This window comes from Peromyscus eremicus, chromosome 22 (assembly GCF_949786415.1).
Source record: "Peromyscus eremicus chromosome 22, PerEre_H2_v1, whole genome shotgun sequence".
In the NCBI taxonomy this organism is placed as follows: Eukaryota; Metazoa; Chordata; class Mammalia; order Rodentia; family Cricetidae; genus Peromyscus; species Peromyscus eremicus.
Window position 1 is genome coordinate 14,108,564 of NC_081437.1, and position 26,612 is coordinate 14,135,175.

The following is a 26,612-nucleotide window of genomic DNA, read 5'->3' on the forward strand; positions in this document are numbered from 1 at the left end:
CCTACATGGTTAGGCATTCCCCTTATTTCCATCATTTTGCCACTGCAAACAGTGCCCCCAAGAAAAGCCTCGGGGCCCAGAGGTTACATGCTGGCAGATTTAAGATTCATTTCATGTCTGTGGGAATGGAAGCCACCCGTGTGCACGTGGAGGCCGAAGGAAGGCGTCGGATCCCCCGGAGCTGGTGTTATAGGCAGTTGGAGCTGTCTGGTGTGAGGGCTGTGACCCATCTCATGTCCTCTGGAAGAGCAGCAAACAATCTTAGAAGATTCGGGGGGCCTTTTCTTTTACATTAGTCTGGCCAACAGGAGACTTAACAATTTTTAGCTCTTGTCAGTCAGGCAGATGGGTGACAAGTGCTATTTCATAGTTACTTCTGCTGACTGCCAACGGCTGACCATCTGTGTGTGTTTACTGGCGAGTTAGCTTTGTCGCTCTGTAAATTATCTGTTCCTCTGAGGTGACAGTTATCTATTCCTCTGGTCATTTGTTTTTTTACATATAAGCTGCTAAGACATAATATATAAAAGAGACGATCACATGCTAATTGTTACCATTGTTTTTTAAATTATTTTTACTTTATTCCACCTGTATGTTTTGCCTGCATATATGTCTGGGCATCACACGTGTGCATGTTCATGGAAGCAAGAAGAATCCCCTGGAACTGGAGCTGCAGACAGTTGTAAGCAGCCATATAGGTGCTGGGAATCAAACCCGATGTAAAGCTTGTACTTGCACAGGTTAAGGGAGCCATCCTGTCCCTTCATGGAACTGGAATTCCAATTTTTGTAACATATTGAATTCCCATATACAGTGGAATCTACTGTGGTCTCTTTCTTCTGTATATGTATATATGTATGCGAGTATCTATTATCTGTCTGTCTGTCTGTCTGCCTGCCTACCTACCTGTCTGTCTGTCTGTCTATCCCTGCTTCCAAACAACAGGTTGTAGATATTCTTTAGTGTATTAAAAATATTTGGTGAGAGGCCGGAGAAATGGCTCAGAGGTTAAAAGTACTGGCTGCTCTTCCAGAAGACCCGAGTTCAGTTCCCAGCAACCACAAGGTGCCTCACACCATATGTAATTCCAGGTCCAGGAAATTTGGTGTCTTTGGCCTCTGCTGGCACCAGCATTCATCTGAGCATACACACGCATACACACGCGCACACACACACACACACACACACACACACACACCTATAACTGTTATGCATAATTAAAAATTAAATCTTTAAAAATTACTTGTGAGATAAGCTAACTATTATTCTTTTTTATATCTCACTTTTCCTGGTCTTTCTTTTATCATACAAACAAGTGAAGTCCAAAAACATTTCACCCAGTTGGGTGGCGGTGGCGGTGGTGGTGGTGGCGCACGCCTTTAATCACAGCACTCAGGCAGCAGAGACAGGTGGATCTCTGTGAGTTCGAGGCCAGCCTGGTCTACAGAGTGAGATCCAGGACAGGCACCAAAACTACACAGGGAAACCCTGTCTTGAAAAACAAAAACAAACAAAAAATTTACCCATGACCAAAAAAAAAGGAAGTTTTTATTGGGTTATATCAGATTTTTAAGCTATTTGGGAGAATTGGAATATTCTTTTACCAAATTTTATCCAAGCTGGATGTGATGGCACATCTTTAGTCCCAGCATTCAGGAGGCAGAGGGAGGCAGATCTCCATGAGTTCAAGGCCAGCCTGATCTACATTGCAAGTTGCAGGCCAGCTGAGGCTACATAGTGAAACCCTGTCACAAACAAACAAAATCCTGTCCAAGAGCATTGCAGTTCATTTCATTTGTACAGATTATGTTTCAGGTTTTTCGATAATATTCCATAACTTTCTTGTTTGAAAGTCTGTACTTTTTTTTTTTTAAGGTTTTTGGTTTCTTAAGATGAGACTTCACAATGTAGCCCAGGATGGCCTGGAACTTAGTATGGAGCCTATTCTGCCCTCCCAACTCTCCAGAAGGGAATTTCTACACTGAAGTGTATGCTCCTACTAATGAAGACTATAGATTGAAAAGCACATTTTGAATAACAGCAAGATTACTTGGGAAAGTATCATGACTTTTCTTGTGGGGATTATGTAGCTCCTTTGAGATCTTTCTTGTAGTGAGCTGCCCATTCTGTACTGAGAATCCCTTACTCTCTGCGCCCAGAAATTAATTAATCAGTTGTTTTGTTTTGTTTTTGTTTTTCGAGATGGGGTTTCTCTGTGTAGTTTTGGTTTCTGTCCTGGATCTCGCTCTGTAGACCAGGCTGGCCTCGAACTCACAGAGATCCGCCTGGCTCTGCCTCCCAAGTGCTGTGATTAAAGGTATGCGCCACTGCCACCCGGCTAATTAGTTAATGAATGTGATGTTAGGATTGAATTTAATTTGGGTTTAGGCTGAGGCAAGTGCTCTACCAATGAGCTATGTCCCCAGTCCTCTGGAATTCTTTACTCTGTCTTTGATAGCCTTTGAATTACTGTCTACCATGAAAGAAATAAATGCCTCTCGCCAGTCTGCATGGTCCACACATCCTTTAACTTCTTTTCCTTGTGTCTCCACAGTTGCAGTGCTGGCCTTTAAAACACACATCTAGGTCTTGGAAGGCCTGTGAAGAAATTCTACCAAGGTTTTTAGGAAGCATCTGTTGATCCTTTGGACATGCTGATCTCCATAGAAAACAATGGCTTCCACCTTGCACTCTGAAATCTCCAGCACTGATCTATGTCCATTTCTCTGTCTCTGTGTGTCTCTGCGCTTCTCTCTCTGTCTCTCTCTCTGTCTCTCTGTCTGTCTGTCTGTCTGTCTCTCTCTCTCTCTCTCTCTCTCTCTCTCTCTCTCTCTCTCTCTCTGTGTGTGTGTGTTAGTGTGTGTGTGTTAGTGTGTGTGTGTATGTGATATACATGTCTATGTATGGATGTCCGTGTCTATGTGTGAGTGTGTAAGCGCCGAGACAGAGGCAGGAAGAAAGCATTAGATGTCCTCCTCCTCTATCACGGTCCTTGAACCTGGAGCTCCTGTTTTTACTCTAGGCTGACAGCCAGGAAGCCTCAGAGATCTGTCTCCACCCTATACAATACTGGGTTACAGGCTTGGGAGACAGCACCCAGCTCATTACAAGGAGGCTGGGATCGGAACTCCGGTCCTTGTGGTTGGGCAGCAAGCATTCTTAACAACTGACTTCTCTCTAGGATGACCTCAAACTCATATGTAACTGGAGGTGGCCTTGAACTTCTTGATCCCCCAGCCTTTAGCTCTCAAGTGCTGGGATTATAGGCATGCGCCACCACGTCCAGTTTATGTAGTGCTGAGCACTAAAGTCAGGTCCTTTCTGCAAGCAAGGCACTGCACCAGCTGAGCTGCAGGCCCAGATCCACCGGGTTTTCTTGAGTGCTGTGTGGGCTGAGCAGAAGCTGTAGGGCTCTGCCTCCCCACCCCACCTCTCTGTGTGTTTGATTCAGATATGGTAATTTGGGGAAAGCATTTTCTTTTTAAATCTGTTTCTGCTGTTCAAAAGCAAAGGTTTGAGCTGGGCGGCGGTGGCGCACACCTTTAATCGCAGCACTCAGGAGGCAGAGGCAGGTGGATCTCTGAGTTCGAGGCCAGCCTGGTCTGCAAAGTGAGTTCGAGGCTACACAGAGAAACCCTGTCTGGAAGGGAAAAAAAAAAAGCAAAGGTTCCAAAATTATAAATATAGAGAAACAGAAACATGGAAGCTTGCATCTACAGAGGGACAGCCATACTGTTATAAAATTAACTGAAAAAGTGCATAGTAAAATTGACAGGGAGCGGAGGAAGACTGAGTCTCTCCTGGGCCTCCCCCAGAGTGACCCAGAATACACACTCTCCTCCCCCACAAACACATAAGATTTCAGAAACCCAGGCTTGCCTATTACTTTCCAATTACTGCTGGGACCAAAATGGAAATTTTGGCACTTCAGGGAATTGAAATTAATTGAAAGCCAGCTTCAGTTAATTTCCATTTCGGTGTCCTTTATTGAATGGGTCTTTAGTGCATATTTCTAATTTAATAGAGTGAGAATTTTTGTGTTGGGGGAAGGGTGCCAAGGAAATATTTCCCCTGAAACCAAAGTAATTCATCAAGACAAAGCCTGCAAACATGATCAAGAAGCAAAGTCTATAGAACTTTTGTGACGTCCAACAGCTGCCTAAAAAATTGAGGAATCTGCTTGTGACTGGTTTTTGTTTTTGTTTTGTTTCTCCTGTATCATCTAAAACAACATCGCTTGATGACAGTAACTGTCTTGTGTTTGCAACATAGTTTTCAAAGCAGAGTCAGGGACGTTGCCCTTGATCACCAGTGGGCACAGTGCCTGCCCACTCACTTTATACAGACTGAGACGCAACCCCGGAGCACTGAATGCTTGCCCTAACCGCACAGGAAGTAGTGCCAAGCCCGAGAGTTAAGTTTTCGAGTCTTCTGTGTGTTTAAATGCTTCATGTCACAACACTCTGAAGCACAGGAATACAGGAGACCACCCAGATTGCCATTAAAAAAGAAAATGTAGCCCTAGCACTGCAAAATAAATAAGCTTTAAAAAAAAAGATGCGGGGTTGGGGATTTAGCTCAGTGGTAGAGCGCTTGCCTAGCAATCACAAGGCCCTGGGTTCGGTCCTCAGCTCCAGAAAAAAAAAAAAAAAAAGATGCATTGATTCCTTTGTGAACTCTGTAGCTACTTGAGTTTTGTTGTTGTTGGATTTTGATCTTGATGTGTAGCTCTGGCTGCCCTGGAATTCAACATGTAGCAACTCTGAGCAATCCTCCTAAATACTTTTTAGCTCTTTGAATAAGCAGATTGAATAGGATGATTTAAAAAAAAAAAAAAGTCTGGCAAGGGTGATGAGTGAAAGACAGTGAGGGAAAAGAAGGAACAGGGAAGAGGACTTTGGGGGCACTGGGGTCAGCTGGTAATGGTGCTTGCTACCAAGTCTGACGATGAGTTTGACTTACAAAACCCACACGGTGAGAGTAGAGGACTAAGTCTAGCAATTTGTCCTCTGACTTTCCCATACTGCACCATGGTGCCTGCACCCACACATGCTAAAGTGGAATGTGACCACCAGCTCAAAGAATATAGAATACAGCCAGGCGGTGGTGGTGCATGCCTTTCATCCCAGTTACTCTGGAGGCAAAGGCAGGGGGATCTCTGTGAGTTTGAGGCCAGCCTGGTCTACAGAGCAAGTTGCAGGACAGCCAGGGCCACACAGAGAAACCCTGACTCGAAAAACAAAACAAAGAATATGGAATAGTGCTGGTAAAATATAATTTTATCAATGATTTCTTTGTTTGTATATTCTCAGACAGAGCCTCATTAAGAAGCCCAGGCTAGCCCCAAACTTGGCCTCTGCCTGCCAAGTGCTGAGATCACGAGGGTACACCCCCACACCTGACACTTGACACTATCAACACATTTTTAAAGGCTAGCTGAGATGGGCTATTGTCGAAGCATTCAAGAATTGGTCCTTTCAAAAGCTGAAGAAAAGTTAAGCAGAACAACTATCTGTGTGTGTTGGGGGTGGGTTGAAAAAGAGGGTCAAGCCACATTTAGGATCGCATGCCTGTAATCTCAACTCTCTGGAGGCTGAGACAGAGGGTTTTTGAGTTCAAGGTCAGCCCAGGCAACGTAGCAAGACCCTGAGGAGAGAAAAGGAGAGGACAAGGGATGGGAGGGGAGGGGCAGTCAGTTGTCTATCCTCTCAGATAACATATGAGTCCAAATAATATCACCAGAAGATGGTATTTTAGAAATAGCGAGTGTTATTTAATCTACTGCAAATAAGATATGTGTGTGTGTATATATATACATATATATAAAAAACTAAAGCACATTTAGGAATCTGGTATTAAATCAACTCTAAAATATATGAATTCTCACATATTCTAAATAAAACACCATAAACCTTGGGAGGCAGGGGCAGGCAGATCTCTGTGAGTTCGAGGACAGCCTGGTCTACAGAGTAGGTTCCAGGACAGCTAGGGCTATATAGAGAAACTCTGTCTGGAGAAAAAAAAAAAACCACATCATAAACAAAACTATAATATTGTAATAAATATAATTTGTTCTAGAATACATCTATAAATCTGCTCACATAATTCAGCAGTCAACATAATAAAAAAAAAACAAAGGGTATAGCGTGCCGCCTAGACGTCATATAATAAAAAGAGAAGACACAATATGTAGGCACACAGTGTTTAAAACACTGGTATCATCAGGGCTGGAAAGATGGGTCCATGCTGGCTGCTCTTTCAGAGGACCCAGGTTCAATTCCCAGCACCCACATGGTGGCTGACAAACATCTGTAACTCCAGACCCAGGGGATATGACACCCTTTACTGGCTTCTGTGAGCATCAGGCACAAACATGTTACATAGTCATACATACAGGCAAAAAATTCACACACATGAAATTTTTAAAAATTAAGTAAAAAAAATTAAATGAGGATATTTCAAAGATAAAATAGCCTTTTTTTTGGTTTTGGTTTTGGTTTGTTTTGGTTTTGGGTTTTTTGAAACCGGGTTTCTCTGTGTGGCCCTGGCTTTCCTAGAACTCACTCTGTAGACCAGGCTGGGCCCGAAGTCACAGAGATCAGCCTGCCTTTGCCTCCCAAGTGCTGGGATTAAAGGCATGCGCCACCACCACCTGGCATAGCAATGTAGTTTTTTTATGCCTACTTCCAAAAATGTATCATCATCAAATATATAGCGATTTCAAGCTGCAAATGGAATCAATTAAGGAAATACAAGTCAAGTGTGGTAGGCCATGCTCACAATCGCAGCCTCTGGGAGGTGGAGACAGGAGGGTCAGGAGTTCAAAACCAGCTTTGGATACATAGTGAGTTCCAGGCCAGCCTGGGCTACAGTGTGAGACTAAGTTATTAATTAAAATAGGGCTCTGCCACCACGAAGGTCAAACAATAGCATCCTCATCTTGAAAATGTCTGTGTTTTCAAGTCAGCTTCTGATTTAGTGTTTTCTTAACTATGGGTCCTGTTGAGAAAAAAAAAAAAAGGTGCTCCTGCCTCTGAGTCAGGAGAGTGAATACTGGCTGCCTCCATAGGCTGTAAGAAACTGAAGAACAGGGATGAGTATTCATCCTTCATCCCCAACTCCAACACCACACTCCCAACAAAGGTCCTTGGGTGTTCTCAAATAAGATCTGAGAAAGTGCTTTGAATTCTTACCCAGCAGACTATGAGAAACATGGTATTTACCACAAACTCGACTCAAATTGATAATTAGAAGTTGAGTCCCTTTAGCATGCCGGGTGGTGGTGGGGCATGCCTTTAATCCCAACACTCAAGAGGCAGAGACAGGTGGATCTCTGTGAGTTCGAGGCCAGCCTGGTCTACAGACCAAGTTCCAGGACAGGCTCCAAAGGTACACAAAGAAACCCTGTCTCAGAAAATTAAAAAAAAAAAAAGAGTCCCTCAGCAGTCAAGTACAGATCCTGGGTTCATTTCCCAATACCAGAAAGGGGAAAGAAATTAGCAGGTCAATTGATGAGAAAAACAAAACTATTTTATTCCATCCAGCAGAGCGAAGTTCCCCTAACAGAAAGCCTGTGCCCAGTAGCAGCCTTGAAGAACCAAGAGCTGGCAGGACTCCTAAGCAATACTCTGTTTCAAACCATCTTTGACACTCTGCCATTGCCCACAGCCCCGGTGTGTCCGGGGAGAGTGGGAAATAACACAAGTGCACAGAGCAGACAGCTCCTTCATTCTGAAACACAGAGAACGTTCTTTACATCGGGAGGTGGAAGATCACTGATCCTCCAATCCTACTCCATTGATACTTTTTTTTTGTGGGGGGAGGGGGTGCATTTCGAGACAGGGTGTCTCTGTGTAGTTTTGGTGCCTGTCATGGAACTCACTCTGTAGACCAGGCTGGCCTTGAACTCACAGAGATCCGCCTGCCTCTGCCTCCCAGTGCTGGGAGTAAAGGCGTGCGCCACCACCGCCCGCCCGATACATTATTATTTTGTTTAGTTGAGATGGAGTAATTTGGTTGAGTCAATGCGTGTCAAAATCGGGCAGGAAGAAAAGCATGGTGTCCTGCTCTCTCATGCAGTCAGTGCCTGCCTTGAAGCAACTGAGTTTAAGTACCTGTTTAAGCCTCGTGTGAGATACCGTAACTTATCAAAATTCAGGACATTCTACTTCCAAGGCCTCCTCTGCTTCTTATTGTTTATGGCTAGACTTGAATGTGTCAATGTGGCTTTTTTGGGAGGGCGGGGGTTCAAGACAAGTTTCTCTGTGAGCCCTGGCTGTCCTGGAACTCACACTGTAGAACAGGCTGGCCTTGAACTCACCCCCACCCCATCCTACCCCTGAGTGCTGGGATTAAAGGCCTATGCTCCCTGCCATCTTCAAAGTGGCTTTTGGGAGTCTGAATGTTTCCCAAGGAAGGTGTTCTCTGTCTCTTCCCGCCCTGGCTTGACTTTCCTCAGTCTCTGTCTTTCAAACATGCTGTCCAGGTGGATTCATCAAAGTGGAAGTGAGACAGGTAAATATCAACTTAAACAGAAAACAAAAATGACTTCACCGCACCTTGGCGAGGCCACCCGGAGGGGAAGAGGGATGGCTGAGGTCCCCTGGAGATATGCAGAGGGAGAGTCCTGGCCTCCAGTGAAAGTTCCCTCCATCGGGTGGGAATCGATTTGGAAGACACTTAGTGGTCCTGGGGAAATACTCCATCTGCTGGAGCAGAGGACCTGCAGGACTCACAGGTCCCAAATGAGGTGGCCGAGTCAGTGCACCTCGTAAAATAGATCGCCAGTCACCAGGGTCTATTTTAGGTGAGAGGGAAAACCAGGTTACTGCCGCCTCTCCCGGGAGAATGTTTGTCATCATTCAGATAAAATGACATCCAATTTGGATCTGCCTTTGGCACTTTTAGGACGGCTAGGAAGAACAGAGTAAAATCCAGTCTTCGGCATGATCGTCATTTCCCACCACTGCCCAGTGAGCAGGTTCCAGAAGTTGGAAGTCACAGACAAAGTTCTGAAGATCTATGACTTTGGAAATATGGTGTCCGCGCGCACACACACGCGCGCGTGCACACACACACACACACACACACACACACACACACACACAGAGTCAGTGTGCCCTGAGGGGTCAATGATATTCTCTGGTCACTAATACTACAACCTCCTCCTTCAAAATCATCTACAAGCCATGTGCAGGGCAACCTGAGGATCTCAGTCCTTACGGGTCCCTCCCGGAAACCTCCAGCCTCTGCCAACCCAAGTCCTCTTTACCTTCAAAGGACAGTTATGCCTCATGGTCTCCAGGAAGTGTACCTTGCCTATTTCTGTTTGTTTTTTGAAACAGGGTCTCCAGTAGCCCAAGATCTCTGTGCAGTTGCAGATGACCTCGAACTCCGGATCTTCCTGCCTCTGATTTCTAAGTGCTGGGATGACAGGCACACACTACCACCTCTTTTTAGGCAGTGCTGGGCATCAGACCCTAACCCTGTCTTGGCAGTTTTTAACTGTTTTCTCTCCTCACGAAGTCAAGGACCATCTTCTAACTCATAATTAGAATCCAGCAGTACAAACTTCAATATGAAAAATGTCCTATTTATTATCTTAGAGCCACGGTTCTCAACCTGTGGGTTGAGACCTCTTTGGGAATCAAATGACTTTCACAGGGGTCACCTAAGACCATCAGAAAACACAGATATTGGCTGGTGGCGCACACCTTTAATCCCAGCACTGGGGAGGCAGAGGCAGGTGGATCTCTGTGAGTTTCAGGCATGCCTGGTCTACAAAAAAAGAGTTCCAGGACAGCCAGGACTGTTACACAGAGAAACCTTGTCTCAAAAAACAAAAGCAAACAAAACCAAAAAAAGAAAGAAAACATATATTTACATTATGACTCATAACAGCAAAATTACAGTTATGAAAAAGCAACAAGAATAATGTTATGGTCGGGGGTCAGCACAACATGAGGAACTATGTTAAAGGGTCACAGCACTAGGAAGGTTGAGAACCACTGTCTTGGACAGCCTCAGCTAACATAGTCTAATCTCCAACTTGTTATTTAACCAAGAATGTCCTTGAGCTTCTGGTTTTCCTGCCTCCACTTCCTGAGTGCTGAGATTATAGGTGTGCACCACCACACCCAGATTACAAACTTCTCTTCATCAATGACCAGTGTGTACACTCTTCATTAGTTTCTTTATATTATCACCTTACTTCACATATGATCTCCCCAAACTAAGGCATACTGGATCCACCCTTTTCCTTTATAGAGAATAGGTCTTACTCTGTAGTCCAGGGTGGTCTTGATCTGTCAAGAATACTGCCTGAAGCTGGGCGGTGGTGGCGCACGCCTTTAATCCCAGCACTCGGGATGCAGAGCCAGGCGGATCTCTGTGAGTTCGAGGCCAGCCTGGGCTACCAAGTGAGTTCCAGGAAAGGCGCAAAGCTACACAGAGAAACCCTGTCTCGAAAAACCGAAAAAAAACAAAAAACAAAAAAAGAATACTGCCTGAGCCTCCTGAGTACTGAGAATATAAGTGAGAATATGTGGCGCTCCACACCAAACTATAACTGATATGTATGTATCTTATAGTTGGTTGGTTTTGGAACAAAGAGAAAGGGACGGACCTTCTATCAAGAGTCCAGAACCAGGAGAAAAACTCTTACAGATTGTCCTCTGACCTCCACGTGTGTGCCCTGTTCACTCCTTGCCCCACAGAAGTAAGTAATCAATGTATTGAAGAAATCTGAAAGCGGTCCAGAACTATACTAAACCAGGTGTGATAGTGCTCGCCTGTAAGCTCAACATTGGGAGGCTGAGGCTAAGTGAAAGTTCAAGGCTACCCTAGGTTATGTAGTGAGACTTTTTCTCAAATAAAGCCATAATACATTGTGTCTATATGTTCACATTCCTAAACCTCTCGTTTTGATTTCCTTATTTGGAACACAAATAAATTAACAAAACAATAGGATAGCTGGGCATGATGGCACACACCTGTTGGATTACCGAAGTCCAGGAATTCAAGGCCAGCCTGGGCAACATAGTGAGACCCTGACTCTTAAAAATAAACTGTTCCATCCTGTTCCTCCACACCGAATTACGTATTTCTTGCCTCTCGGATAGTTGGGTAGAAATCCTATTCTTCATAACTTTTCAGAATGTTGAAAAATGCAGAACAACTGCACTTGGAATGTGTCCTTAGGGCTGCCCAAACACGCCTCAGGGAAATCACTCCCTTCAGAGACTGTACTCATTCATCCTGTTCTTAACATCACTGGAAGTGATCCCTTTGTCTGAAAGCACGCAATCTAACAGGGCTGCCCACGTCACTTCCTGCCTTTCATGCTGGGTACGCTTTGCTTTTGAGAAGACTTCGAAAAATGTGCCCCAAAGGGACAGAAGTGGGCATCATACCCGTAATACCAACACTTCAAGAGGCAGAGATTGCTGCAAGTTCGAGGCCAGCCTGGTCTACACAGTAAGTTCCTGGTGAGCTACACAGGGAGACCTTGCCTCACAAAATAGAGCGACAGAAGGTTGTATGGATGGCCCACTCCCGACGTCAGGGACGGGGAGGGCACTAGATTGAAGTGGGACCCTGACTTCTGACTCCCTGAGGCACAGTGAGAGGCCAAGTGCCTTCTCTGGTCTTCCACATCCACATCTGTGACGTGAGGAGATGCTCGCAGCCCCTGTGACTCTAAAATCCTGAGGTGAGCCTCACTGAGCAGGCCACCTCCAACCATTCCTCAGTGGCATGGCGCTCTGTGATGCACTACCAGTGACATCCAGCCCATGCCTCCCATGGCTCCTCTCTCTCCTGTCGACACTGTATCGAGCTGGTGACGCCAAGCAGGTCACAGTTCCTCTTTTCTTGCTCTTCTTTTGTTTTGCTTTTAGTTGGTGCTGTTTCTGCTTTGTTTTGTTTTTAGCATTCGGATAAAAGAAGAAGGAGAAACCGTTTTCTTCTCCCCCGCCCCCCATAACTGAATAGCCTAGGTATATCTAGACTTCTTTGCAATGAATGTTTTTACTCTTCTGTGGTCACCTCACACTCAACCTCTTGGCATTAGACTCATCATCTTTAGCCTCTTCACCTTTGAACTTTCCAGCTCTGACACTAACACTGCCACCAAACCCAGGCTCAGTGCAATGAAATGATCTTCCTCTTACCTTACGATCCACCAGTTATGAAATCTTTGTAAGTCTTCCTTGGTGACTTAAAAAAAAAAATCTCCATTCCCATTTGTTGTTCCCTCTTGGATTCAGCCCTGACTCCAAATATCTGTTGGAGCATCCTAATGGATCTGTCCAGCATCTATTGGAGCATCCTAATGGATCTGTCCAGCATCTATTGGAGCATCCTAATGGATCTGTCCAGCATCTATTAGAGCATCCTAATGGATCTGTCCATTATCTATTAGAGCATCCTAATGGATCTGTCCATTATCTATTGGAGCATCCTAATGGACCTGCCCATTACCTATTAGAGCATCCTAATGGATCTGTCCATTACCTATTAGAGCATCCTAATGGATCTGTCCATTACCTATTGGAGCATCCTAATGGATCTGTCACTCTCTTTACTGCTACTAGCATTGTGTAAATATCTTTTGATCATCCCTTACTCCTGCTTAAACATTTCACTATGTCTTTTCTTACTTATAAAACACAAACTTCCAAGTTCCCACACAACACTCCTGTAGTGGTTTAAATGAGAATGTCCCCTCTAGGCTCATTGTATTTGAATGCTTGGTCCCCAGTTGCTGGAACTGTTTGGGAAGGTTTAGGAGGTGTGGCCTTGTTGGAGGGAGTGTGTCTCTTGGGGTGGGCTTTGAGTTTTCAAAAGCCCACACCATTCCAGTTGGCTCTCCCTCAGCCTCATAGCTGCTGTCTCAACATGTAAGCTCTCAGTTACTACCTAATCACCACACCTGCTTGCCTGCTGCCATGTTCCCTGCCACGATGGTCATAGTCTCAACTACCCTCTTGAACCATGAGCCTCAAATTAAGTGCTTTCTCTCATAAGTTGCCTCAGCCATGGTGTCTCTTCACAGCAATAGAACAGTAACTGAGACAGCCCCTAATCTCCAATCTCAGTTCTAGTGTGGATGAGACCCCTGGCCACCTCAGTCTAGTCAGAGGCCTCCTCAGTCTGTTTACACCAGCATTCCGATTTTCTCTCTCCCTTTTCCTATTACCTGGTCTCTCCTCCTCACCTATCTCCAGTTCTCATTTCTGTACTCTCTCTCCAAAGCCACATTCATAACACTAGAACTTTCTCCTTCAATCCAGTAGGATCCGATCCTTCCTTTTTTGAAGCGGTGTGGGACTCAATTGTAATCAAGAGCATGATTTTCTGCCCTTGTCTGATGGAACGATTTCATTTTCTAAGTTGCTCATAAACTTCTTGGATAAAGAGGCTGTTTTCCCTCGCCCTACTTCCCACAGCCTCCATTCCATGCTCTTACACAGACTAGAAGCTCAATAAAAGTGTATTGACAATGAATCTGCCCAAACACTGTCAACAGTATTTATCACTCAATTGCTTCAATTTAATTCATTGCTAACAATTAATTCAGTGACCCTTCCTCTAAAAATCTGGTAATCAACAATCATGGGTGTAGAAACTAAAGGAAAAACAATTGGCCAGATTAGCTCAGTAGAACAAAGGCCGTAATATTCTGTCTGGCCTCAAAGACCATTTCCAGAGTTATGGAGTCATAAAACAGGGTGATGGTGACGTGCAAAGGTTCAGCTCTTAGGTACATACAGAAACGTCCAGTGTTTCAAGTCAATCAGTCTTTTCCTTCCTTCAGCCTCTCTGGAATGCACTCTAGAAATCTCACTGTGCTTGCTCATTTCTTTCCTCTTAACAGCTGGATAACTTATTTTTGACCCCCTAGTGTCTACTGGCCATCTGCTTGCGGGATCCATGCTTCTGGCCCATTCCTGGTCTCCAAAATAAAGTCTATTCTAAGCAGTGAATAAGCCAAAAGTCTCATGGTAAACTAAACACACAAAGCCAAATCACTCCAGCCATTTGAAAGCTACCTCTTCTTTATCCTCTAATCCTTCCTGCATATAGTTTGGCTTAGGACCTTCCCCTGCCCTGCTATGTAGAGATGGAATTATTGGTTAACTTGGATGTGATAGTCACATGAAATAGATTCCTACTTGCTAAAATCTTGTGAATTTGGTTATCATGGTTTTTAATGCTATTTTTTTGAGGCATGGTCTCCTGTGGATCAGGCTGGCCCTGAACTCTCTGGGTAGCCCAGGATGCCCTTGACTCCTGCCCTTCCTTTTCACACCACCTGGTCCTGGGATTGCAGGTATGGCCCACCACACCTGCCTCTTTGAAACCTATGAAGTGTGTGGCAATTCCTATTCATAAACACACTCTTAGCAACGGGTAGATCTCCAAGATCTGCCCTGAGGAGAACAGCAGAAGCGGGGACCTCTGCAACCTTTCCCCAAGCCCCTAAATTAAAAAAAAAAAAAATTAAATGAAACATATAGGTGCAACACATGCAGTGCTAAAGAGTATTTGGATTTAACTGAGCGGTGGTGGTGCATGCTTTTAATCCCAGCCTTCGAGAGGCAGAGACAGATGGATCTCTATGAGTATGAGGCCAGCCTGGTCTACAAAGCCAGGTCCAGGACAGCCAGAGCTTCACAAAGTAACCCTGTCTCAAAAAACAAAAACGAACAAACAAAAAGAGTATTTGCATTTGTAGAAACAAGGAGCATGTTCTTTGCCAATTCAGGAGCACGAAGGATCAGGAAAGGTGAGCTCTGGCCCTGCTTCACCTCCAATAAAGCTGTGCCCTCGCTTGACAACTTTAGAATGTTCCCAAACCATTACATATTAAAGATAAAAAAAAAAAAGTTTCTGCTTAAAAGTCGCTTTATTTGAAATAGCTCCTCTTCTGCACTAACCTTTCCCCTATGGCCTCTACTTCTCGCTGACCGCCTTGGCCCCTGGCCCCCAGCTCCACCTCAGGAGGGCTCCAACATTTTGTTTCCTCAGCATTCTGCAAGATTTCAATCAGAATCTAGCACACAGTTGTTGTTGGTTGTTTTTACTCTCTTTTGCGGGGGAGGTGCCACCCAGCTCCCAAGTAAATCACACACAGAAGCTTATACTTAATTATGAGTGCCTGGCCTTAGCTTGGCTTAATTTCTTGCCCGTTTTCCTTAACTTATCACATCTACCTTTTGCCTCTGGCCTTTTCCTGTTCCCTTACTCTGTAAATCTTTTTTTCTTCTTCGAGACAGGGTTTCTCTGTGTAGCTTTGGCACCTTTCCTGGAACTTGCTCTGTAGACCAGGCTGGCCTCAAACTCACAGAGATCTGCCTGCCTCTGCCTCCCGAGTGTTGGGAATAAAGGCGTGCGCCACCACCGCCCGGCTCTACTCTGTAAATCTTACTCTTACTCCATTGCTGGTTGTGTAGCTGGGTGACTGGTCCCCGATATCTTCCTCCTTCTCTGCTGATCGATCTCTCCTCCCAGATTCCTCCCTCTATATATTCTTTCTGCTTGCCAGTCCGACCTATCCTCTCTCTTGCCTTGCTATTGGCCAGTTCTTTATTAGACCATCAGGTGTTTTACACAAGCACAGTAACACAGCTTCACAGAGTTAAACAAATGCAACTTAAGCAAAAGTAACACAGCTTAAAATAATATTCTGCTACACATACTCTGAATAAATTGGTAATGAATGAACTCAGAAAGATCAACCCAAATTAAAAAAAAAAAGGTTCAAATGATTTCACCAAATCCTAAGGTCCTGTTTTGATAGAAAAAAATATTTCAGAGTGCCAATTTCTTCTACAATTTCAATTAGAGGATCTAATGCCCTTGCTTCAGTCTCGGTGAGGTTGGGGAATCTGAGGCTTCAAATACAGAAGATCTGGATTAAAATCCCAGGTCCTCCATCATTTCAAATCAGAGGTCCATGATTTAAAAAGCTGGCCAACCTTGAGGCAATTGTTTACCCCCTCTAAGGGCCTGGTGGGCTCAGGCTTTGGTGCACATCTCCAGCAGTGGTGATCACTGGACTTTGCAATTTTGCCTAGAGCAAGGCTGAATGTCAGCCCCAGGCCACAGAGGTAAAGCAGATAGTAAAGGTTGGATTCTCCTGAGGCACTACATACAGATGCCTTCAGGGCTAAAGATCAGACACTATACTTCTGTGGTCCAAAGCACCTAGCTTAGAAATGAGTCTCGCTCAGGTGCTGGTCACCACGGCAAAGGCAAGAATGGGAAGGTTTAGTGGACACTGGACAGGAAGCCACCAGCACCCAGGTACTTGGCAACCACTGGCCGACACAAGAGATTGGGGCTGGCTTGGGACTGCCTGGGTACCAACCCCTCAGGGGTACTGAAATATCCCTTGAAGGAGGCTGAGGGATGAGGGAGATGGATGATTGACAGGGTTTAGTATGATCTGGAGGGGTGTACTAGATATAGGCTTGAAAAGAAACAGGTAGACACCAAAAGGCTTCTAAGGCTGAGTCCGGTTTCCTAAGGACTTTGGTTATGTGCTGTGGTACAGGCAGTGGGAAGCCGGGGCTGAACGAGAGTTGCTCCTAGGAAGGGAGCTGAGCTCTGCCAATGGCTGTGGTGGTGGAAGGTCCTTCCTTGTCCTTAGGTGGTGTGATCCAGCTGTCTCTGGAGCCCCGTTTAGCCAGCCCAGGGACTCTTCTACCAGCTCATCAGCTCCTATGATGATATCAGCTCCTATGACCTGTAGTAGCTCCCTGTGCCCTCTGGGGCCACTCCCTCTTCTAGTCAGAGTCCCCCCCCCCAAGGCTGCTGGGAAGGCTCCATGTCGTCACTGCTGCCAGCCATGCATTAGTTGATACAATCTTACTGCTTCTGATAGTAATGGGACTAGCTGAATGTCTTCACTTGCCTAGTTCACAGAAATCCAAACTGAACTTTATAGTTATTGGTATATGTGATAGAGATGTGTAAATGATCATAGTTCATGCGTTTCACCACACACGTTCACGTCTTGTGTTTCACCACACACGTTCATGTCTCGGCACCGATGCTCCTCCCATTGTCTCCCCCCCCCCCCATGTGTTCTTTTTTATTTTGTTACTGTTACTATTTTTACTTTATGTGTATGAGTGTTTTTCCTACACATGTATGTGCACAATGTGCACACCTGTTCCCTGTGGAGGCCAGAAGAGGGTGTCAGCTTACCAGGAACAGGAATCACAGAGGGTGAGCCACCACGTGGGTGCTGGGAACTGAACCTGGGCCCTTGGCAAGTATGGCAAGTGCTCTTAACTGTCATCTCTCCAGCCCAAATATGTTTTTTTACAAAAGGATTTGTTTTTGTTTTTGTTTTTGAAGACAGGGTTTCTCTGTGTAGCCTTGGCTGTCCTGGATCTCACTCTGTAGACCAGGCTAGCCTTGAACTCACAGAGATCTGCCTCTTGAGTGCTGGGATTAAAGGTGTGTGCCACCACTGCCCAGCTTCAGAAGGATGCTTCTTATCCTTGCAGGCTCAACTCAGATACCCGGTTCTTTCTCAGGGAAGCCTGCCTGATCCTCCAAGGCATAAGCAGCCAAGCTGGCTTCCATTGTGTTCTCATGCTACGGTGTTAGTGTCTCTTCCTGCTGGGAATCGTCACCATACTGTAAGTTGGCATTTCTCAACCTGTGAGTCGAGACCCATTTGGGGAGTCGAAGGACCCTTTCACAGGGGTCACATATCAGATATGTACATTATGATTCATAACAGTAGCAAAATTACAGTTATGAAGTAACAGGGAGATAATTCTGTGGTTGGAGTCACCATAACATGAGGAACTGTATTGAAGGGTCGCAGTGTCAGAAAGGCTGAGAATGGGTACAGTAAAGTCAGTCTTGCTGGCAGGACCAATCTTTACGCACCCATTGTACCTATCAGGTACTTGGTTCTTTTGGTTTTGATTTTGAAACTAGGTCTGGCTGTGACCATTACTGGCCATGAACTCACATGCTCCTTCCTCAGCCTCTTAGTTATAGGTACCTGCTACCACAGAACTTAAACTTTTAATGTTTTCTTTTACTTATTTTTAAAATATTTTTATTTATTCTTTGACAATCTCATACATGTCTATAATTTTTTTTATTATTTCACCTCATTACTCTCTCTTACCCTTCAAAAATTTTTAATTTGGCCAGTTACAATTGTATTATAATTGCATATGCTTTTAGGTTCAATGTAATGTTATATTTGCATACAATGTGGGTTGATTAAATCAAGCTAGCTAACATGTTCATCATCTCCTATATCTATTATTGTTTATGGTGGGAACGTTTGAAATGAATCCTTAACAATTTTGGTACACACAGTATATTATTTACTGTGGTCACTTTCCTGTGAAATAGATCTTTCTAAAAAACAAAACAAACAGACAAACAACAACAACACACAAGCCATCTGGTCCTCCTGTCAGAATCCTGTACACGTCACCAACACCTCCCCATTCTCCCTCCGCACCACCCATCCCTAGGCTCTGGTGACCATTGTCCTGTGACTTTGACTTTTTAGATCCCAATCCTAAGAGATACCTTTCTGAATCTTGCACATTTCACAAAACTCAACACCTTACTATCCTAGTGTGTTAGATTTAAAGCCTGAGGATAAATCATCTCCTTCAAGACAATTTACTCAATTTCAAGAAAAGTTTTAAATTATCGTATACTTTGGGTGCTTTGGTATTTGGGGTGTGTGTGTGTGTGTGTGTGTGTGTGTGTGTGTGTGCACATAGTTATACATGAGTATGTGTACATGGATGTGTGCACACATATATGTATATGCCTATAGAGAGCAAAAGTTGACATCGGGTCAACTTCAGCTGCTTTCCACTTTACTTTTGGAATCACTGACCCGGGAGCTCACTGATTGCTAAGAGTGTCTGGCCAGTGAGCCCCGGGGATCCTCCCGTGTTCACTCTCCAGCTCCCAGATTACAGGTGAACACTGTTTTGTCTGGCTTTTTCCATGGCTTCTGGGAATCTAAATTCATACTCTCATGCTTGTTCAGCAAGCACCTTACCTACCTACCGAGCCATCTCCCTACCCTGGGATGTTCAGACATTCTATAGAATACAAAATTCACTTGTGTGTGGAAAATAAATGCCTTCATGCCCTTTATTCATGTTCCTCTGTCACTGGGCACGCCTCTCAATGGATGTCACCCTTATGGTTAATTCCCTAAAGAACGCCACACAGAGTTTCATTTGTTCATATTAATAGCAAGGAGACCTGTTCTTTTTATTTCATAATTAATGAGTTGGAAAAGAGAAAACTTGGGGGGGGGGCGGAATCAATGGCTTTTTACTGAAATTGTACATTTTGTTTTTAAAAAAAATGTTCACTATCCAAATATGTAGACTGGAAATCTTGCATAGAACTATGGTTTGCTAGAGACCAAATGCTTCTTTGTATTAAAACAATTATAAACACATTATGTAGAGCCAGGTGTGGGGTACACATCTGTAATCCTAGTCCTCAGGAGGCCGAAGCAAGAGGATCAGGGGTTCTAGGTCATCCTAGGCAACATGAAAGCTGTCTTCAACAAACAAAGCCCAACAAAAGAGGAGGAAGACATGATATACACATATTAACGTGCAATATATACAAGTTTACTCCTTGAAGACTTTATGGCACCTAAGAAAAAATTAACTTAATAATAATATTTTAATATTTATCCAGTGAAATGTCCTTGAGACCTTATGAAGCCAGCAGAAAGAAGTAGAGGATGAAAGCAACATTTAGGTTTTTAATTAGGTATGTAAGGTTAAGTACAGGCAAACAGAAACGAACCAGGTACGCCATTATACATAAACCTTGCTCTGCACAGTAAATTACAGAAAGAATTACCCAAGGACCACAGCTCACGCTGAAGTGTTGAGGCCCTGACCCACTGTACCCTCTTTCCTGCTGGTTGCAAATGACTCGTCGGGAGCTACTGGATACAGAAGGAGGGAAGGAGCAGACTTGGGAGTGAGCTACCCACCCTGAAGGGCTGACCCCAACCTGATTGTGCGCAGACTCCCTGCAGCCCGCAGAAAAACGTGTCATCTGAAATTTAAGTCTTTTACAGGTGGTTTCTGAACTTACCTTGGTTTCCCTTGTAAAGCATGAGCCTTTCAACTAGTCTTACATGATTTGGGTGATGTCTTTTAAGGAACAGATTATTCCCAGCCTGAGCCAAGAAAATTTATCTTCTTTTAATTTTTATTATTTTCATCTTTTATAGTGCTGGGGATTGAACCCAGGGTCTTGTGCATGCTAGATAAGCACTCTACCACTGAGTTACAGCCTCAGTCCTCCCAGTCTCCTGCTGGGACCCTACAACAAAGACAGTCAGAGCCAGGCATGGTGACTCATGTCTATGACCCCAGCCCTTTGGAGATGGAGGCAGGAGGATTGGAAGATCAAAGTCATTCCTGGCTACGCAAATTTGAGACTGGTTTGGGATATCTAAGACCTTATCTCAAAAGCCCAAAGGCAGGGCCAGTGAGGTGGCTCAGCAGATAAAGATGCTTGCCATCAAGTCTGATGCGGGACTCATATGGTAGACGGGGAGAACTGGCTTCCACTAGGTTGTCCTCTGACCTCACATACACCTTGGTGCACACACCAAAAATGTAATTCTTAAAAAGCACAGGTGTCTCGGCTCCCTGTCTTCTCTGGTCTCTGGGCTTTGTTGAGGCTACACCCCTCTCGGCCTCCTCCACACTGGATATCTCCCCACCCCCCCCACCCCCGCACCCTGAGACTGGGCTAGCTCTCCAGCTTCTGGAGTCCTTCAGGATTCCGGGTGTCACTCTTCCCTGGTTTTCATGACCTGTCCCCAAGGACCTGAGCCCTACTTTTACAGTTGCTCTTATTGTTTGTTTTGTGTTGTTGAGACAGGCTCTTATGTAGCTCAGGCTAGCCTTGAACTCCTGGGCCTCCTGCTTCCGTTTCCCAGGTACCAGGATGACAGGTGGGCAACACCACACCTGGAAGTTCTGCTTTTCTGTTGTTATGGCATCTGCCCACATTCTTAGGATGACGCTTATATCAAATAATTAATTTAAATGCCTCACTTATAGGAGATCAGGACTTCATATAAATCAGGGTGCCCATAAATCTTCTGAATTATAGGTTAAATTGTAAGTAGATTCATTTCTTCTGGGGAAAGGATTTAGAGCTCATACCTGTCTCTCAGAGGAGTCCATAATTACTCCTTCAAAAATCCCCTGCAATGGATTATGGTCCCTGGAAACCAGTGTGTTCCATTCTCAGAGATTCTGTCTGAAGATGCCCATGTGTGCTGAGTGAGAAATGTTTAATGTTTATCATTTCTTCCAGTAAAGAAACATAGTAAATCAACTTCCTCTACTCCTGGCTTTCTTTTTCCTCAATCTCATGGTAATCCCCCTGCCTTCGATTCCCATCGCTGTGATTACAACATGTGTTTCCACCACACTGGCTGAAAGCAAAGACAGGCAAGGATTTATGGGAAATACTGACAGTGTTAGAAGATGGGGTGAGAGGTGGGATGGACCCTCAAGCCTTAGTTACTCCTCTTTTCATTAAGTCTCTTTATTTGCTTTTCAAAATGTTTTCACTTCTACGTTTTTTAATTAATGGGGCGGTGCAAACACACCACTGTACACACCACTGTACACACATGGAGGTCAGAGGGCAGCTTGTGGGCACTGGCTCTCTCCTTCCACCACACGGGTCACGGAGACTGAACTCAGGTCATCAGACTTGGTGGCAAGTGCCTCCACCCAGCGAGCATCTCACAGACACAAGTCTGTTTATCTTATAATAGACACTTGGTAGTTTTGAATTTTTAAAATGAGCTTTTAAACTGTTTTTTTTCCAACTATTTATTTATCTTAAATTACTTTAGGTTTTTTGTTTGTTTGTTTGTTTTTCGAGACAGGGTTTCTCTGTGTAGTTTTGGTGCCTATCCTGGATCTCGCTCTATAGACCAGGCTGGCCTGGAACTCACAGAGATCCACCTGCCTCTGTCTCCCGAGTGCTGGGATTAAAGGCATGCGCCACCACCGCCCAACTTTAAATTACTTTATTATTTTATGTGCATGTGTGTTTTGTCTGCATATGTTGTCCACCATGTGTGTGCAGTGCCCACAGAGGTCAGAAAAGGGTGTCGGATCTCCTGGAACTAGGTTACAGATGGTTCTGAGCTGGCGTGTGGGTTCTGGGAACTCAAACCTGGGTCCTCTGGAAAAGCAGCCAGTGCTCTTAACTGCTGAGCCATCTCTCCAGTTCTATGTCCACTTACTTTTTAAGACAAGTCCTTACTCTACTGCTCAGGCTGACCTAGAATTCACTATGTAGTCCAGTCTAGCCTTGAACTCTTAGCAATCCTCCTGCCTCAGTCTCCTTAGTGCTGCTGGGCTTACACCCGCGCAGGACTTTTCTTCTAAGTATGTCAACATTTAGCTTCAAATCTTAGCTCTTCTATTTATTTAGGTTTGTGATCCTGAGAAAGGTAAGAAGTCTTTGGACTGGGCAGATAGGTCAGTACTCACTAGTTAAGCATGAGAACCTGATGATGCACATCAAATGCCCAGGACTGCCTCCCCACAAGCCATCTATCACCAAGAAGGGGATGGAGACAGGCAGATTCTGGGAGTTTGCTGGCCAGTCAACCTAACTGAAACCATGAGTGCCGGGTTCAGTGAGAGACCCTGTCTTAAAAAATAAGGTGGAGAGCAACAGGGAAGATGTCCAAAGTCGACTTCTGTCCTACACATAGGCAACTGCTCCTGCATATTCACGTGCTCGCACACGTGCACCCACACACCCCACACACAAAATAAAAACTCAAAACGCAAGTTCCCTAATTTTGGTAAGCCTGCTTCCTCAACAATAAATGTGCATTATATGAGCTGTCTAGTCCATATGGTTATTATGTGACAAAGTCAGAATAAATTAGGGGCTCAGAACATATTAGCTCAGTGTCATCTCTCCAGGGGGTTTCTGCAGTCCCCAATGACACCCCAAACAGAACTCTATTAAAACAGTTCATTCCTTGTCAATATTACAGACAAGCATTCACATATACAGTAAGAGTCTGAAGTAACATGGCTAGTTTACAGGGTGGCTAATATTTCTGGCTGCCACCTAAGGAAATTGTGGTTTGTTTAGCTGACGGTTTTCAAACAGAGGCTTACAAACTTCCCCCACTCCATTTTTTATAGCATGCTTCTATTTCCAGAAGGATCGCTGCCCAGCGCCACACTGTCTATTTATCTGTGTTCCCACTAGAAACAAGGTCTTGGCGGTTTTCACTCACCTCGTGCGTCGTCTCCAGGAGGAGACATCACATCAGGTTTTGGAAGTCTTCTTCCTGATTACTCTAGAAGGTCTATAAAAGACAAAATGCCGTTGACAATGACAGCTACCTTATAGTCTATACCATCCTTGCCCCATATAACCATGTAATGAAATCTTATTCTATCTGTATTTCATTGTTAAAATTCTCTAATTATTCAAACTCATGTCAAGTTAAAAAAAAAATCAAGTTCTTGTGTCCCTTCCCTTCAGAGTTTAATCCCTTTGAAGTAAATAAGCAAAGCAAATAAATTCCCATGCACTTATGACTCTAGCTAGACTACCACAGAATGAATTAGGGGCTTTGCTCCATCAAGTGTTCAGAGCAGTTGGTCCGACCCTAAAACACTGAAAGTCACAAATCCAGGGTTGCTTCCTCAGTATCCGACACTGACTAAAGTCTCAAAAAGCTACTTATAGCGGCAAGTGAAATGTAAGTAGTTTTTCCATAGAGGACTAATTGAGGTGACCTGCCATAAAAATGAAGTTCAGATTAAGTTGGAAAACACTCCGTGATTTGTATGTTTCTGTTAGCAGTGTGGCAGATTCCAAGTCAACAGATTTTTTAAAGATTTTATTCTCTGAAGCTGTGGGACAATTTAACTGCTTATTCCACCCCCATGGGAATAGTTGGCAGGAGAACAGCCACACTCACCTCTTCACAGAGGCTGGAGGGAGGGAGAAAAATGGGGACAGGGACACTGTGACTGACAAGTCACAGTCATCACTTGGTCAAGATTCGCATCCTTCACTCTGAGTGAACCTGTGTTTACTGCCAGCTCGGCTGGCTCTGTTTTAATTTTTCCTTTAACCTTACTATAAATCTCTCTTACAATGTTGGCTTCATACAGGGTGTTGTCCTTCATTCTAAAGGCTTGAAAGTGGCAGTGCCAAGCCGGATACTGCATCCATCCCAGGACTGATACATCTTCCTCCAAGCCCCGGTTCCCCGTCAACAACCCCATTAAATGGTTATATTCCCCTGCTCCCTCATGTTAGTGTTAACCTCCAGTCCAGATTTTATCCACGGGGAGAAGAAGCAGCAGTGTGGCTTCCTCTTAGGAGAGAAAACACACCTTTTCTTCCCGTGCGTGTCTCCTTCCCCCTGATTGAGTACCTGGTGAGTGTTGGGCTGAGTGGAGCCCTGGTGATCTTTTGGACTGGGAAGCAGTGTGCCAAGCATGAGGGACACAAAGGACCTGAGTCCCTCATTGGACTAACTGATCCAACGGCTCTGGACTGGCTAAGTCTCCATTTTGCCTGCTTATGTTTTTAGTAATATGATAAAGAAATATCTTGTTTAAAGCCCTGTTATCTTGGCTTTTCCCATCATATGCAGATGAACCCAATCCTCCCTGATATGCTAGTCCCCTAGGTTACTATCTAGAAAGGAGCTATTTTTAATTCTGGAGCATTCTTTCACCGTCCTCTGAGACTGTGATTTCTACTTACTGACGATAGCGATCTACTCTTCAGTACTCTAGTGCGTCCCTCCAGCTGTCATTTTATCCCTTCCCTGTTCATTGCTCATGGTTTACCACTCACTCATTTGAGCTCTTCAGCCAGGAACTTCCGCCACTCTTTGAGGAAAAGAAAGAAAGCTTGACCAAAATTAAGATTTCTACCTCTACCAGACAGGTGGTTGCAGAGGCAGGTGGATCTCTGTGAGTTCAAGGCCACCCCGGTCTACAAAGCAGAGTTCCAGGACAGCTAGGGCAACACAGAGAAACCTTGTCTCGAAAAACCATTAAACAAACAAACAAACAAGCAAATAAATTCCGTTTCTTTGTGGGTTATAGAAAAACAGAGTTCCTTGAATTCGACAGTATTTATTAAGCACATGTAGCGTAGAAGGTGTGTGCTTGGTGGTGAGAGAAGTTTTTTAAAATGACCCTCCTGCTCCAAGGACCCTGCGGTCTAACGGGAAGGATGAGCCACGCAAATAACCAGGGCCCACAATGCAGTGTGGAAAACGGAGTAAGTTCAGAGGACAGAGAAGGAGCGCTCCACCTTCAGGAAGACGGGCTTGGAGCGGAGCTTGGCAGGAAATGGTAAAAAAAAATGCAAAACAAAAAAACCAGGATCACAAGAGACCACTGTGCAGAGCACGGGTAGCTGTGGAAACCCTGGGGGGGCAGGAAGTAGTGTGGGAGGTAAGTGTGGACGGGCAGACTGGGGGCCGATGGGGGGCCAGGAATGTCTGTTTGGAGGCTGGCGTGCCGCGGAAGAGAAGAAAGAGTCGCTGAGGTTTCTAAGCAGAGGAGCAACAGGTCAGGCTTTGGGTAGGAGGATGACGGGAGTTCTACCCGGGGAAGCCAGCAGCAAAGAGGCCAGCGAGGAGGCCCCTTTAATAACTCAGGGAAAAGACACTGCTGGCCTGAATTTTGAAAGCTACTGTTAAAAAAGGAGGGCACGGATGGAAGTGACTGTTGAACGGCTGCTTTGCTTAAGAAACTGAGTTGGACTCCAGCACAGATTCAGCAGTAGAAAACATAACAACAGTAACAGATTTTTACAAAAGTAAACTGCTGGAACTGAGGAACTAAAGCTCGTTGGACAGACTGTAATCATAAACTTCTTGTGTGCACAATATTAATAGAGCCGTAGCGTTATTGTTGCCTAATGTCACTTGGAAATGCACTGACCACGCTGGGATTTAGGAAAGGTGGCCGCAAACGACCTTCAGGAAGACCAACACTGCCGGGTGGGCTGCTAAAATTCTGGTGCTCAAGAGGCTGAGGCAGGAGGATCTACACAAGTTAGAGGCCAGCCTGGGCTACATAGGAAAAGCCTTTCTTACCTTCCCCGAACAAAAGAAAGAAATACAGCAGGGCTGGAGGCATAGCTCAGTGGTGAAATGTTGACCGTGTGTGTGCAGGGCCCTGGGTTTATTCTTGAGCACTGGAAAAGGTGTTGGGGGGGGGGGGGTCCCAAGAAATATGGCCATCAGCTTAATAGTGGCAGGACATTCTACACAGCAGGATTCCTCTCACTTCCCGCCCCCACAACAGAGTCTTACTATGTAGTCCAAGCTGGCCTGAACAGAAGTCACCGTGTAGCGTAGGCTGGCCTTAGCATATGATAATCCTGCCTCAGTGGTTCCCTCAGTTCTGGGACTACAAGCATGTACCACCATGCTGCTTTAGTTCCTCCTTCCTCCTCCATCTCACACGTTATCCCTGTGCACATCTTTATGGACCATCACTAATCACCTCACACTCTGTAAGAAATTCCAGGGGAGGGGA

At 44.8% G+C, this 26,612-nt stretch overlaps 1 protein-coding gene across 1 annotated transcript in view; it reads right to left on the reverse strand.

Moving 5' to 3' along the window:
* Positions 1–26,301, reverse strand: part of Arhgef33 (Rho guanine nucleotide exchange factor 33) — an 81,256-nt gene extending 54,955 nt beyond the window's left edge. Inside the window, exons 1-2 of the mRNA XM_059248289.1 lie at positions 26,168–26,301; positions 23,330–23,401 (exon numbers count right to left, since the gene is read on the reverse strand). The gene's annotated coding sequence lies outside the window, so the exon portion shown is untranslated. The remainder of the gene's footprint in view (positions 1–23,329; positions 23,402–26,167) is intronic.
* Between the last annotated feature and the right edge of the window lie 311 nt (positions 26,302–26,612).